Raw genomic sequence first — 14,306 nt, forward strand, 5'->3', positions numbered from 1 at the left:
CTTGATACCTCCACATTCTTCATTTCTCTATTCAATCAATCACCACATCTATTTGTTTTGCCTCCTGAATATATTTCAAATCTTTTTGTCATCTCAAATGTCATTATCCTAGACTAGGTTACCATGTACTCTTGCTAGGATACTGCAATAACTTCTTGTAGATCTTTATATCCAATCCCGCCATCTCCAGTCATTCTCTACATTATAGCTTACATGATTGTCTTAAAATGCAAAAACTATATGCATTCTGCTTCTTAAAGCCTTTTCATAGTTTCCCATTGCTCACCAAATACAGACAGAATTCCTTAAAGTAGGACATAAAGCCTGGATGACCTAGTTCCTTCTTACCAATCCAGCCTTATATCTCCTGTTTGATAGACATTGGTATTCCCAGAACATACCACATAATGTAATCTGTCATCAGATTTAAATAAAGAAATGAATGATTATCCTACCATACTCACTCAGAACTTCACTGCTTCAGAACTTTTTTTTTTTTTTTTTTTTTAGTTTCCCCAGTGCCACCACCATACTCAGGGTTGTGTCTGCTTCTGTTTTGTCTCTAATGCTCTAACCCCCTCTTCCTTCATGCAGTTCATTTCTGGTCTCAGCTTATGCATGCAATCCTCTGACAGTCCTTTCTTTACCATTTAGGCCAAATAAGGTTTTTTTTTTTTTCTTTCTATTATTTACCCTTTCCCTTAGAACATTCCTCAAAACTTTAATTGAATATTTGTGTGTTTTATTATTGTCAGTTAATTATCTGCTTATTACACTGTGAGCTCTAGGAAGCCAGAGGAAATAGGCTTGTTTTGCTTACCTTTAAAAAAATTCATAGGAGGGTCTCAAGTATTTGTTAAATGACGATAAATGACTGTATTTTCTCTCTATTGATCCTTTAAAAGCCAAGTCCAAAGATTTCCCCAAAGATTTATTTTCTTCAGTCATTTTATTCTTTTTGCTACTGTTCATAACAATTTTTAATTTTGAAATTCAAACATGTTGATGTTACTGTGTTTGCTGGTTTCTCCTAATTGTTTTCAGTACTATCTATTGATTCACATACCACCTCTTTCTTCTTTTATCTTTAACAGTAGTTGTTTTCCATAGGTCTATGTTCATCCTACCCTTTATAAGAACTACAGCTCAACGGATGATATCCAAAGTGACTTCAATCTCCCAGACTGTATTTGTTATATAGATTCAAAATTTATGATGAATCATATACTCTGAAGTCCAAATCAGAAATCAGCTTCCTCTTCATCCCTAAAAAACATTTTATCTCCTAAAGTATGAAATTCTACTGAATTCTCTATCTTGGTTAATTTGGTCATTATTATGCTCCCATTTTTCCAATCAACTATGTTCAAGTATATTCAAAATCCACAGAGTCATTATTTGCCTCCATTTGTTGTATTCAGAATTTAATCAGTATTGCTTCCTTCTTCTGTCAGATCTAACCCTTTCAAAATTTCATTCTGCTTTCACAGAAATTCAGACAGTTTTACCTTTCTTGACATTGTATAGTATACTAACTCATGTCATTACCTTGTACCTGAGATTCATCATCATAACCCTGTCAAATTTGTCTTCCTAAAGACAGTTGTACTTCTTTACAAGAATGTGGAGCCTCAAATATTTTGGTCCCCTGCTCAGGGATCCTTAGTATCTGCGTATTGTATGCTGACTAAGGTACATACTCCTAAGTGTGTACCCACAATTTTTCTTAAATGTTTATAATATATCTTGACAGATTACTATGCATTGCAATTTTACTGAAAAGCATACTCTCCCTAGGATATATCCACACTTTCTAAATTCTTCAAGCTTTATCTTACTATTCCACTTGACTTAAGTGACTTCTAGCTTATGGTCTTGAGGTAGTTGTCCTACTCATTCTTGCACATTCATGTCAAATACTACTTATTATTCTGATAACCTTCTTGAACTCCATAACATGTTTTGGCACCTCTTTTATGATATTTTGCTTTATATCATAACTATTAGGTCCTTGTCTTATTTCCTTAATGGAGTCTGTAAGCTCCTTAAGAGCAGGCATTATTTTTTATTAGTTTTATGTTCCCTTTCATGCAATTTCAAAAATTGGCATATATCAGGTGCTCAATTAATATTAGTTGAATTAAACTAAATATGTAGGAAACCAAACTAATAACAATGTATGTATATAGAAAAAATTCAAAATTAATTAACATTTGTATATCAGAATGTATAGAATAAAGACTTTATTATTCCTGTTGTATCATTTGTTTTATTATAAGATTTAATATTATTAATGCTTATAGGAATTAACTGTCTTGAAATTATCTAATAAAACCTTAATGCGATATTCCTAAATGTTCTGTGAGACAGTCAGAATAAATAATAGAATATTCATTCTAAGGATAAGTAAACTGGAGTGCAGAGATTTTATAATTGACCCTCTCAGGCCCCATAACATAACACACCTAGAACTAAAACCAGGGTCTTTTAACATTCATCACTATAATACACTGTCTTATAATCCCAATAATATTTGTAGATATAAAGTGAATTAATGTATTAGTGGTGTGATAGTTTAATTTTTTAATTTAAAGGCATAATATATGTAGAACATATTCTGGATATTCTTAAAGATGTTGGGAAAACTGACAAAACTATTTAATGCAAAAATAAGAAATGCCAATAATTAGAATTTATTATTTATAATTACAGAGACACATTCATAAAATTATGAATACATGTTTATACATATACATATATGTATGTGTATAGGAATATATATGCACACACAATTGTTATATGTGTAGATACACAGATAGATAAGCACATACATATATATATAGCATATGATTGAAATTCTAGTTACAGAATTATTTCTCCCAAACATCTTATAATTTAGAATAAATGGTATGGGGATGATCTTTCAGAAACTAAACTAATCTTTTGACAAGGAATCATGAATCTCTACATCATATAAAAGTTTACAGGATAAAATATTGAAAAAGATTTACATTCTCATCAAAATTTGATCATGTTCATCCTAGTTTGAAATTATCTGTAATATATCAGCATAAACTAAAGTTCATGTAACTGCAGCCACTTCAATTATTTTAGTGTTATTTGTACACAGCAGTCTTCACATGAAGAAGCCAAATTCAGATCCCTAGCGATACTTTTTATTTTGGATTCAGAGTCATGTTGAAAATTGTACAAGGAAGACATGGTGCTTAAACTTCAATAGTCTCCTTCATTCATCCCTAGCACTGAATGCAGGCTCAAGAGAAGAACTTAAATTTTCATGGTAATAATATAAAATTTTTTGATATCAAAAATATATAAAAGAGTTTTCTGACACACTGAGTACTTGGTGTGACTAAGAGGTTTAAGTGCAAGTGTACTGATATTGCTAAAGAAATGACATGACTTAGTTGTATGGAAAATCTATTTGGAATTTCCCCTTCACTCACAGACAAGAGTTGGTTAAGAAGTACTATGACTGTTTCTACTTGGCTATACATATCAAGAAGGAATTTCTAGACTGTTAATTCTATGTTGAAACTGAGTAGAGATAAACTTTATAAAGGCAGAATTCATATAAGTAAGTAAAAGAAACAGGATTAATGTTATATTTGTAATGAATACACAGAGAAGAAAGTCATGCCTCTTCTGAAAAGATTTCCAAGTACTGCTACTGCTAATTCTTTCTTTTCTGTCTCAAAGAATAAGCTTAGAAAAATATCAAATTTCAAACTTGATAGTATAAGAGCAGTGTCCCATATGAAATATAATGTCTTCTGTTAGAAAGGAGTAATTTGTTCTAGGAAATATTTGCTTGCATAAGAATATTTAGAACTTTTAAAAACAGTTTAAATGATAATATTTGTTGCGTCCAATTTCTCTGAGTTTTTTTTTTTGTGTGTGTGTTTGTTTTTCTACATTTGGATTTACATTCTTTTTAATTGTGAGTTGGTTAGGTGCTTAGTATTGAGGAAAAGGTGGATGGGTTGCCCGTACTAACTAGAAATAGGCCTTACAACTGAGTCTTCCTAGAATTAGACTATTCTGCTTTCTTTTTACTTCTGAATTCATTTCTTCAAGCATGCATGAATTCCATAGAACTATATAGTATGCTATTACAAGATAGGCATACTGCTTAAAACTGGGAATGCAATGTGAACAAGATGTATGACACTGCCCATTCTCAAGTTAATACCATCAATTTAAGTGAGCTTTTGCTTTTTTATATTTAAGGCAATCTAGTCTCAGTCTTCTTGGTGGGAAACAGTAATAAATCTTGACTGAAATATTTACGTGTATACTTGCAGTAGCTCTATTCAGTTCTCAGTAAATGTTTCTTAAATACATCCCACCCAGTATTTGCAAATATTGGTTCCACTGTTGGTTTTGCATTCAAAAATTAAGGAGAATCACCTTTAAAATAAGATAATACTCTATCTCTACAAACCACTCTTAGTGCATGAACCCAGTATCCCTTTGTTTTGCGAAACTGCTATAGTGACCAAAATATGGTGATAGTGAATGGAGGGAATGCAGATGCTCTAGAGAAAGGATGCTGTGAGGCTCTGTCAAGGTCAGTTGCTCAGAGCCCTCACTTCTCTTAGATCTGATATTTTGCAAAATTATTAGTTACAGCTATAAAGCAAGTGAATTAAAAATTCTGGAGGTATAACATGAGCAAACTGTCTTTTGTGAGGTTAGCTCTGACCTAAACCCTAAATTTAATTTTTAAAAAGTTATATACTTATCTGGGGCTTAACAAAATCTGTGATCTATGCAGTCAATTGAGAAACAAGCTATAATTTAAGAGTCTTCGGGTAAATATGCCCATTTCTAAAGAAGCTATTACAAGCCTGACTTTCTTTATGCTCATGTAAATTAGTACTTACCTGATTAGCTATCGCAAGCAAACCTTCCAGAGCTGTGTTGCAAGTATAAAAGAAGAATAACCCAGAAATAAAATCACTGGATTTAAAGGACTACCTGTATTTTATTTCAACCATATTATATCCCCAATCTATAGAAATTTCTGCAGATTGAATGATTCTGTAAAGTGACAACTTTCATAGTGATATTATAGTCAAAGTTGTTTCATTTTTGTTTAATCAGTTTCTAAGTTGTAATAAAATGTTTCTATTCACAAATGTGATGGGCTTTTTTAAGGTGATAGGTTCATAAATGTATCTGCCTCCCTATTCATTTGATATTATATTAAGAACTACAGCAAATCAGTGGCATCTATGAGCCAGGCACTGTTCTACGTATTCGGAACACAACAGCATAAAAGACTAAAATAACTACATTTATGTAGCTTATGTTCTAATAGATGTATAAACACAACCACCACCACTGCCACCACAAACAAACAAACAAACAAACAAACAAAAACTTCATTATACATTGAATTGTGACAAGTGCTATAAATGAAAAGTAAAAATAAAGACACGGAGAAGGAAAGCATGGGAATTGTAGGATGTTGTAAGATTATTTGCTCTTCATAGGTTTAAGAACAGCTAAGGAAATAAATTTAAAAAGGTGTATTTATCTATACGATAAATAAATAGAGAGAAAAAAGCATTCATTTGTATCAAACTGGTAATGAAAATTACCTAAAAATTCATCTTTTATCTTTCTTTCTTCCCTAACGGGGGAACAGAAAAAATAAAAACCAAGAATCACACATGTATAGAATTAATTAGACATCAGATATCTCTCAAATAATTATGCTAGGATCGAAAGCTAGAATTAATAGAATTTTTAAATATAAAAATTATGATATTAAAATTTATAAAAGGTGTATTGATTATTATACACATCTCTCTTCTCCTGTGCGCCACATTTTGTTTTAGAAGATGGATGATAGCGGCTATTTTCAGGTAAGCTCTCACATTTTGGACATTAAAAAAATTAGAGATATATTTATCATCATTTACCACTTCTGATATGTCAAATACCTTTAGAAAGAAGAAAATCATTAAATCGAAAATTGAACTGCTGTCTATCTACAGTAAGTAGCTTGAACATTATAGTTAATATTCAAACACATTTAGAATATTTAGATCTTGATATTTCTGTGTGGGTTACTTCCAAATTAACTCAGTTTTTGTTTTATATTGTTTACCAATTCAAAGCTGGGTGTTCAGATTATTCATTTAATCAGACTAATGTTTTCTGACTTTGACTTCTTGTCTCTCTTTCTCTCTCTCTCTAAAAGACACATACATACAAAAAAGAAGTTTCATAATTTTAACTCTAATTGACTTCTAAATAGAGAAGTCAGTTGTCTTTATCTTTAAACTTTTCTCCAATCTACATTTCCAGAGAAAACATCCAAAATTTTATAATCCAACTCCTTTCTTTGTTTCATTATCTTTTTAGAATCTGATCAGTCAGTAAATTCTACTAATACATTCTTCTTCCCATCCCTTTGCATTACTGATTTTATTAATATACCCTTTGTTCTCTGACAATATAATTTTGCTCATGACATCTTCCTTTACAAGATACCTTCTTTTATTTCTGCACAAAATGGCCTCATGCATACTTTACTCAGTGTTTTCTCAAGTTCTAGTTTTTCAATTAGCTATCTTTTGCTGTTTTCCACTAAAATTTCTTTATTATTTTATGTTCACTTGGGCTTGTTCCCTCATCATTTATTATCATGGCTTATATTATTTTGTCTTGCTCTAATTCAATATTAGAAAAATAAAGCCCTAGAATTCTTCCTGTCCTCTGAGATGAGTGGGCATTGTGGGAGACAGCTATTACTTAAGGAGTCAAAGTTGAATCTAGCAACTCAAAATTTAACACCCTGTCAGACCCAATTTATGTACTCTCTCTTCCATGATACACCTTCTCAGCCAAGTTAATTTTGGCTTCCTCAATTTTCCCAAAATATACTGTAACTACCTAATTTGTTTATAAGTATTCTTTAGTCTTCTCTCTCCCACTATGAATCCCTTATTCAAATTTATTCCTGGGACATAAACAGTGTCAAGCACAAAACATTTACCAATTAATTAGTTATTAAATTAAATTTCACTAAATTACAGCAAAAACAAAGATCCAAATGCCAAGAATGTTATCTTGGGGCTATGCCCCAAAATTTTGAGGCAGGGTTCCTTAAATCCTTTGGTCTAATATTAGCTTCTGATGGGGCTGAGTTTGCAATTACTTGTTTTCTATTGTAGAAAAAGGGACACTCTAGAGCAAGTATTCTAAAAAATATAAGAAGCAAGTATTCTAAAAACCAGAAGTTGAGGAAAATATTGATGGTAAAGAAAAGTAGTTCATAATATCTCAGAGAAGAGAAGACGTGCAGACATGCTGTCTATATAGGTGACTGAACCTCACAGATTTCTGCTAAGCTACATTGGAATCACAACCAGAACTAGGAGGTCTGTTTGAGGCAGTCTGTATTTTCAAGTTTTTTGTTTTTCACTGAATGTTTATCCAAGTGAGGCCCATATTTATAAATTGTCCTTAACTCAGTACATATTCTTAAAATAAACCATCATCTACAGTTTTAAAAGCTACCCAAGTGAAACATGAACATCATAGTTTGAGAACCATAACGTGAAGGTATTCTCCACAGCTCTTGTTGACGTATAAATAGGGCCAGGTACATGGTTTATACCTGTAATTCAGGAATAAGAGAGGCTCAGATGAGAGAATAGCTTGGGTCCAGGAGTTTGAGGCTGCAGTGAGCCACAATTGAGCCATTGCACTCCAGCCAGGGGACAGGGCAAAACTCCGTCTCTTAAAAAACAAACAAACAAAATAGTGTGAGTGAATACTTAAAAAGTTCAGAAGCATCCAGTCAACTGGAGCAGCACACACCTGAGGGCTGTAAGGTGCCATTTCAGCCAGGATAACTTAGTAATACTGTGAGACTGACTAACTGAAGACCATCTCTCCACTGTAGGTTCCTGAAAGCCAGTGAAGACAGATCTCTGGTGTTTCTAGCTCCCCAGATCTGGGACGTAAGAAGTTGCTGAAGTTTCCAGAGCCAGTTTGCCTCACTTACTGCAACACAGAGCAAAGGGATCCACACAGAGGAATGCAGAGTAAAGCCCCTAACTGAAAGATGGAGCCCAAGCCAAAATAAATTCCCCAGGCCTAGAGAGACTGTTTAAAATGAAGCGTCTTCTCAGTGAAATTTTTGCCTTTCTTATTGTTCCTATAAACTACACAAGAGATTGCTGTAGGATGACTTCCTCCATACGTCAGCTAAAAGCCGGGTTTTTGTCCCACAACCAGGAAACATTAGGTCTACGGACACAGAGAAGGGTGGGAAAAACGGAATTCACTGGGTGAAAAGAAAAACAGAAAAAAACACAGCAAGCCAGAGATGGGTTCCTGTTAATAGGCCCTCATCTCACAGACTGAATCCCAGGTTCCCATCCTGAAATAGGAGCGGCCAGGCTCCTCCCCATTGCAAAGGGTGCAAACTTCCCAGGGTTCCACCCCGTTCTCCCAGTGCGCAGGCCCATGAGAGGTTCCCCATGGACCCTTTATACTTGGCCATCTCAAGATGATGACCAACATAGAATGGACCACAACTTTATCATCTCCATTGTGTGGCTGCTTGTGTTATGTGTGACTGATCATAGGAATCAGACAAATTGCCACAGGCATTAAAAAAGTCATCTTTCCCTCTTCCTTTTTGTCCCACCCCCTGAGAGCAAGGACCGTGGAAAGGCCGGTTTCAGAGACACAGACCAAGTTTACACCCCCTACAAATTTACTGACCCTGGATAGGGGAAAGGGGAAGAACATTAAGTAAACGAGAATCTACAGACGTAGGATAGAATCTCGGTAACTAATCACATGGTTGTAATAACCCAAGGTGAATATCAAGTCATGGAATCAAGACTAAAATATTCAAAAGTGATTTTGATACTCAGCAAAATTAATGGTAACAGAAAAGAGGGGGTAAGAGTTACAGGTAAAATAAAGCCATTTTATGTTTATACTTGACTGAGACCAAACTCTTCACAGAGTACAGCAGAAATTTTACAGAAGCAAACCATAAACAAAGTAGTTTCATTTTCTGGCTTAGAAGTTGACTCATGATCTATATCAGCTACATTTAATGACACCGACCTGATGGAGAGACACCATATATTTAAGGATAACAACAATTTCCGAATGATTTTAAACCTCCAATTAAACACTGCCCTTACATGGATTCCTCTCAGGATTATAGAGCTTGGTTTACCTCCCACCAACTAATTAAGAAGTGAATACCAAGAAATTAAGAAGCCTGAAAACACATGGTGAATTCTGCTGAACTTTTAGAATTGAAACATGGAGGGTGAATTAGATCTTCCATAACATTTGCTTATGTTTTGGAAAGCGCATCATCTTAAAGATGCTGCTGCTCTGATTGTTACATTGACAAAGGTGAGCCACACTGCAGTGAGAAATAATGGGTGGCTTTAAATGAGCCATAAAGGAAGTCTATTGACTAAAACTAATTACTTGTTACCCATGGTTGCCTTTAATAACTGAGGAGTCATTTTGTGCAACATAGAAAATTAGAAACATGTGATTATGCCTTCAATTTGGATAAAAACTAACCGTTGTTTTTTATACAAAAAAATTTATGCTTGCAAGAAAAGAAATCCCTGTAGCATTTTAAATGTGGGATTGTGCATTGTAGACAAGAAGGTAGTCTTTCCGCTGTCAGAAGGACTGCCAAATTCCCTGTCATTCTGTGATATCATTTCCCTCTAACCTTTAATGACTTATAATTGACAAATAAAAATTGTATATATTTAAGGTGAACAGTGTGACTTTTTGATATACATATACATTGTGAAACAATTGCCACTATCAAGCTAATTAACCTATTCATCACCTTTGTGTGTGTATGCTGAGATTTAAGATCTACCCTCTTAGCAACTTTCAGGTATACACAGTATTAACAACTATAGTCATCATGCTGCCAATTAGGTGTCCAGAACTCTTTCATGCTACATAACTGAAACGTTGTATCCTGACATTTCTGTTTCCCTCCTAACATATATTACTTTACTTTAACATGAGGCTTTTTACAACGGCGATGCAGTTAAATATAAGGACAAAATGAAAATATAGCACTGAAATACTGGAGGATAGGCATGTGGCTTCTTTCACTGCATGGAGGAACAAATTCTGCATTTTGAGAAGAAAAAAATCTTTGGCAGCATCTTCTGAAGTATCCATTATTTAATATTAGATGGCAAAGGGGTTTATTATACATTTTAAAGAGCCTATATAATTCTAATGGCCAACCATGTAATTCTTTGGGCACAAATTCTTTTTTCATAATCATTACTATGAGAATCTGAAAGCAAATGTACTACCATCACTGGCAATTACAAGTGCCAAATTATTAAGTGCATTAACAATTTTAGGCTACTGGAGTTCCACTTAATGCACTGGAGTAGCAATTTACTAAATGGACATAAGTGGTCTGAAAGAGCTAATGCACCCCACAAAGGTAAGCACTCAATCACTTCATTACCATTTGGATCATCTGTATATTCAAGAAGAGCAGGATTGCAGGAATGAAAAGTGATCATTACAAATGAAAAAAGGAAAAATACACCATAACATAAGCAGTTTAAGAATTGCAGGTTCTTAAGAAGTTAGAAATTTTAAAAGCCTTTTGGAATATTAGATGGATTAAGTTTGATGTGACAAATTGTAGTCTACAAAGTTAGCTCTCCCTCAATACTTGAGAGTCAAAGTAAGAACTATCCTGAAATCTTACTGCAAATGCTAAACACTGTAATGTGAAGCTGTTGAAAGGAAAAAGGGGGAAAAACACCCATTCTTGAGTAGAGAGCTAATTATTCAAGGTTATTCAATTAATAAGCAAAAAATATATCTCACATTATAGATATAATGTTAAATTACCTAAGGACATAGAACAAAAGGGTGTAAACATAGTACATATATTTAAAGCTTAAAGAAGTCTTAATCAATTGGTTTATTTTATGTTCGTATTTCAGCTCTGGCTTCAAAAGAAACACCACATACAGCAGCCCCTGAGTTTGCTTTTTTAAATAAAAATAAGTTTACTCTAAGAATTATTGATTCTGAATCTTGCAACTAGCTATCTTTATGCCAGTCTACTTTAAAATGCTTTTATAATTGATAAATATTAAGGAATGGATTTAATAATCAAGTATCTTATGTGACTACTACTCAGTTATAGATATTAAAAAGCCCATGGTATATTGAGAGGCAAAATGATTTTGAAATGCATTTTGTAGACGCTTCGTTTCATAGCCTAGGATATTTTTTGTTTGTGTTTTTGCTAGTCACTGTTGATCTCAGGAACAGGTTTTTTCAGGCAGTGCATGGTAGAAGTAAGGATGTGCCTGGGTCTAAGAGACCCTGACTATAACAATGTCAGCGGGGAGGAACTTTTACTTGGTTGGGGAACAGGATTATTTTCAAATCTAAGGCTTGTATAAGCAGCAGAACATTAAGAATATGCACAATATATCTCCCCATTTACAGTGCCTCAGCTGTCTCTGTATGTCTATTTCTATTTGAATCTATTTTCCTCTTTCTGTTACCGATTGGCTTTCTTGTGCATGCAGTAAATATTTACTGAGTGCCTATTATGTGCCAGATTCTGTTCCTGGCATTTGGAACTTGAATGTCAGTGAACAAAACAGATACATATCCAGATTTCTTGAATGTTTATCTTAGTTGTGGAGAGACTGATGATAAACAATCAATATAATTTTGAAAGTAAATTATGTTAGATGGTGATACATGTATGAGGAAAAAAATAAATTCTTGCCATAATTCCCAAGTCCACATTAACATTCTGAGAGTTTGAGAGATTATCATGGCTTCTTCAAAAGGTTTATAGTAGAACATGTCATAAAACCTCATCTACCATGTGGATACACATATGGAAAGGGTACATATATATGTAAACATATATATATATATATATATATACACATATATATATATATATATATCTTCCCTTGATAGCAAACCAAGATTTTCCTAATTCTATTCTCATAACCATGAAATCAAGAACACAATATGTGCTAGTCATGTTATAATAATGTAACATGGGGAGGGAACGGGGGTATCTCAAAGATTTCCCCAGTTCCCCACTCCGATGTGCCCAGCTCCTTGGCCTCTCTTACCCCAGGAATGGGGAAAATGGCCCTGGGGCGTGATGAGCTTACCATTCGAATAAATAGAGACCCAAAGAATTTAGCAGAGTGCAATTTATTAGGCAGAGAGAGAAAGAGAGCGAGCTCCCATGCTGCCATGGGAGGGGATCCAAGTTAGGAATCCGTATAGGTAAGGAGCTATGGGATTTCAGCTCAGAAGTTATTCCTGCCCCATTCATATTCTTATCCAATGAGATGAGTTCTTTCAAACTGCTGCTGTACTGATTGATCTTTGACTTTGATACCAGTTTGGCTACTTGGTGCCCAACAGAGGTCCCTCCTCCTAGAACTTTCCGAGGGCTTTTTGAACAAAGAGGCCCACCTGGATTCCTCTACCTAGTCCGAGCTAGGGAAAGTCAGACAGAACTCTAGGTTCCCGGATGGGAGTGTGGCTGGAGATGTGGTGCTGGGAAGCTCCTGCCTTTGAACCCATGCCCCTTGTGGACTCAAGAAGTTTTTTTTTTTTTTTTTTTTTCCTTAACACTGTCCCTCAATAATAATAGTAATAATAATAGCTATCATTTCCTGAGGTTTGCTGTATGTCTGGCACTGTGCTAAGTTACATCCAAGACTCATTTAGAATATTATCAAATATATGTGACTGAGAATTATTCAGTCTTGTTCACTGTGTGCTAGTTATGATGAGAATTCATCATATGAGTTGAGCAGGACAATATGTGAGCAACAGCAGGCATTCCAACATACTGTATACATACTCTCTCCAAGGCCTTATTTAAATTTTCACTTCACTCTATAAACAGAGGTACCACTAGTAATAAGACAAACAGCTACGTGAGTCTAGACAAAGAAATATTCCCCACAATAAAAAGAGGAAGCAGAGTAAGATATCTAAAAGGAGAACATGGGCGAAAAGGCCAGAAAAGAGAATATGATTTTTTAAAAAAGGCTTAAAAGGAGAAAAAATTAAAACAGATAAAAGAGATGTCTCACTGAGGCCTTCACCTATAACCCACAAGGAAGAAAAAACACTACAAGCAAGAGCCCTACAATTATTTATTTTTCTTAAAAATATGTGCATCTTAGCATTAAGATTCAGTTAGGTCTCCTCTCCTTTTATCAGTAGCAAAACTCCTCTTCCAGACCGGAACATAGTGGCTATGGTGGTGGTGGTGGTACACAGGCTGGGGTCAGTAGAAAAGGACCCTTCCCTTGGGGATAAGATATACTGCATACCTAAGCAGGACTCTGTTGTACAAGACTTGTCCAATAAACCTCTTATAATAGAAGGGCTGACTCAACATTAAATGTTAAACTGCAGACAATTTTGATCTTCCCCCCTCCCTCTTCTCTTCTGGCCCCACATTTGGGCAAACCAATCAGAAAATTATATGCTGTCTCCTGTGGCACTGGCAAGAAGTTCAAATCACATGGTACCTGGATTTCATGAGGAAACCATCACATCAGCCCCACACTTAACTCCAATGAAAGCCTAGACTAGTCATTTCTCCTTGTTATATCAAGCCATTTTAGGACGTGCTTGGGAGCCTTCCCTACTTCTCTCAAAAGCCTCATTGTGTTATGGGTAAATCTACTGATTCATTTTGGTATGTGTGTAGTATCAATAATCTTGATATCCTAACCTATGTTCAATGAGGATTCATTGCTTCTCCAAGGGACGAACACATCATCTCTGTTCAGCCAGGGGCATATCTAAGACTTGTATTTGTGAGTCACTTTTTCTTTCATTTCAGACAAATTAGGTATTTAGGCCATTCATTATCAATATCTCTGATGCATTCCTAAATCACTGAACATGATCAGGGCATTACTTTGATTATATTTAATAATTGTACTGTATCCTAGCAGAAATTATTTTCCACTCTTTAGCCCATGTCAGATTATATTTGTTAGCATTATCACACCATGTTCTTTAGGGAGGGCTATAAAATGTGCAGTGAAAAACTGGCAATGTAATCTGCTCCCAAATATATCCCCTTCTTTTAGCAGCTTTTAACATTTCCACAGCTTGTTCTCTAAGAAATATTAATATCATAAGACATTTGTAAAATCATTTTATTTCATCCATTTTCTTCTCAATCTCCTGAAATGGGAGACAAAACAGAGATTTCTTGG

Source organism: Saimiri boliviensis, chromosome 2 (assembly GCF_048565385.1).
Source record: "Saimiri boliviensis isolate mSaiBol1 chromosome 2, mSaiBol1.pri, whole genome shotgun sequence".
NCBI lineage: Eukaryota > Metazoa > Chordata > Mammalia > Primates > Cebidae > Saimiri > Saimiri boliviensis.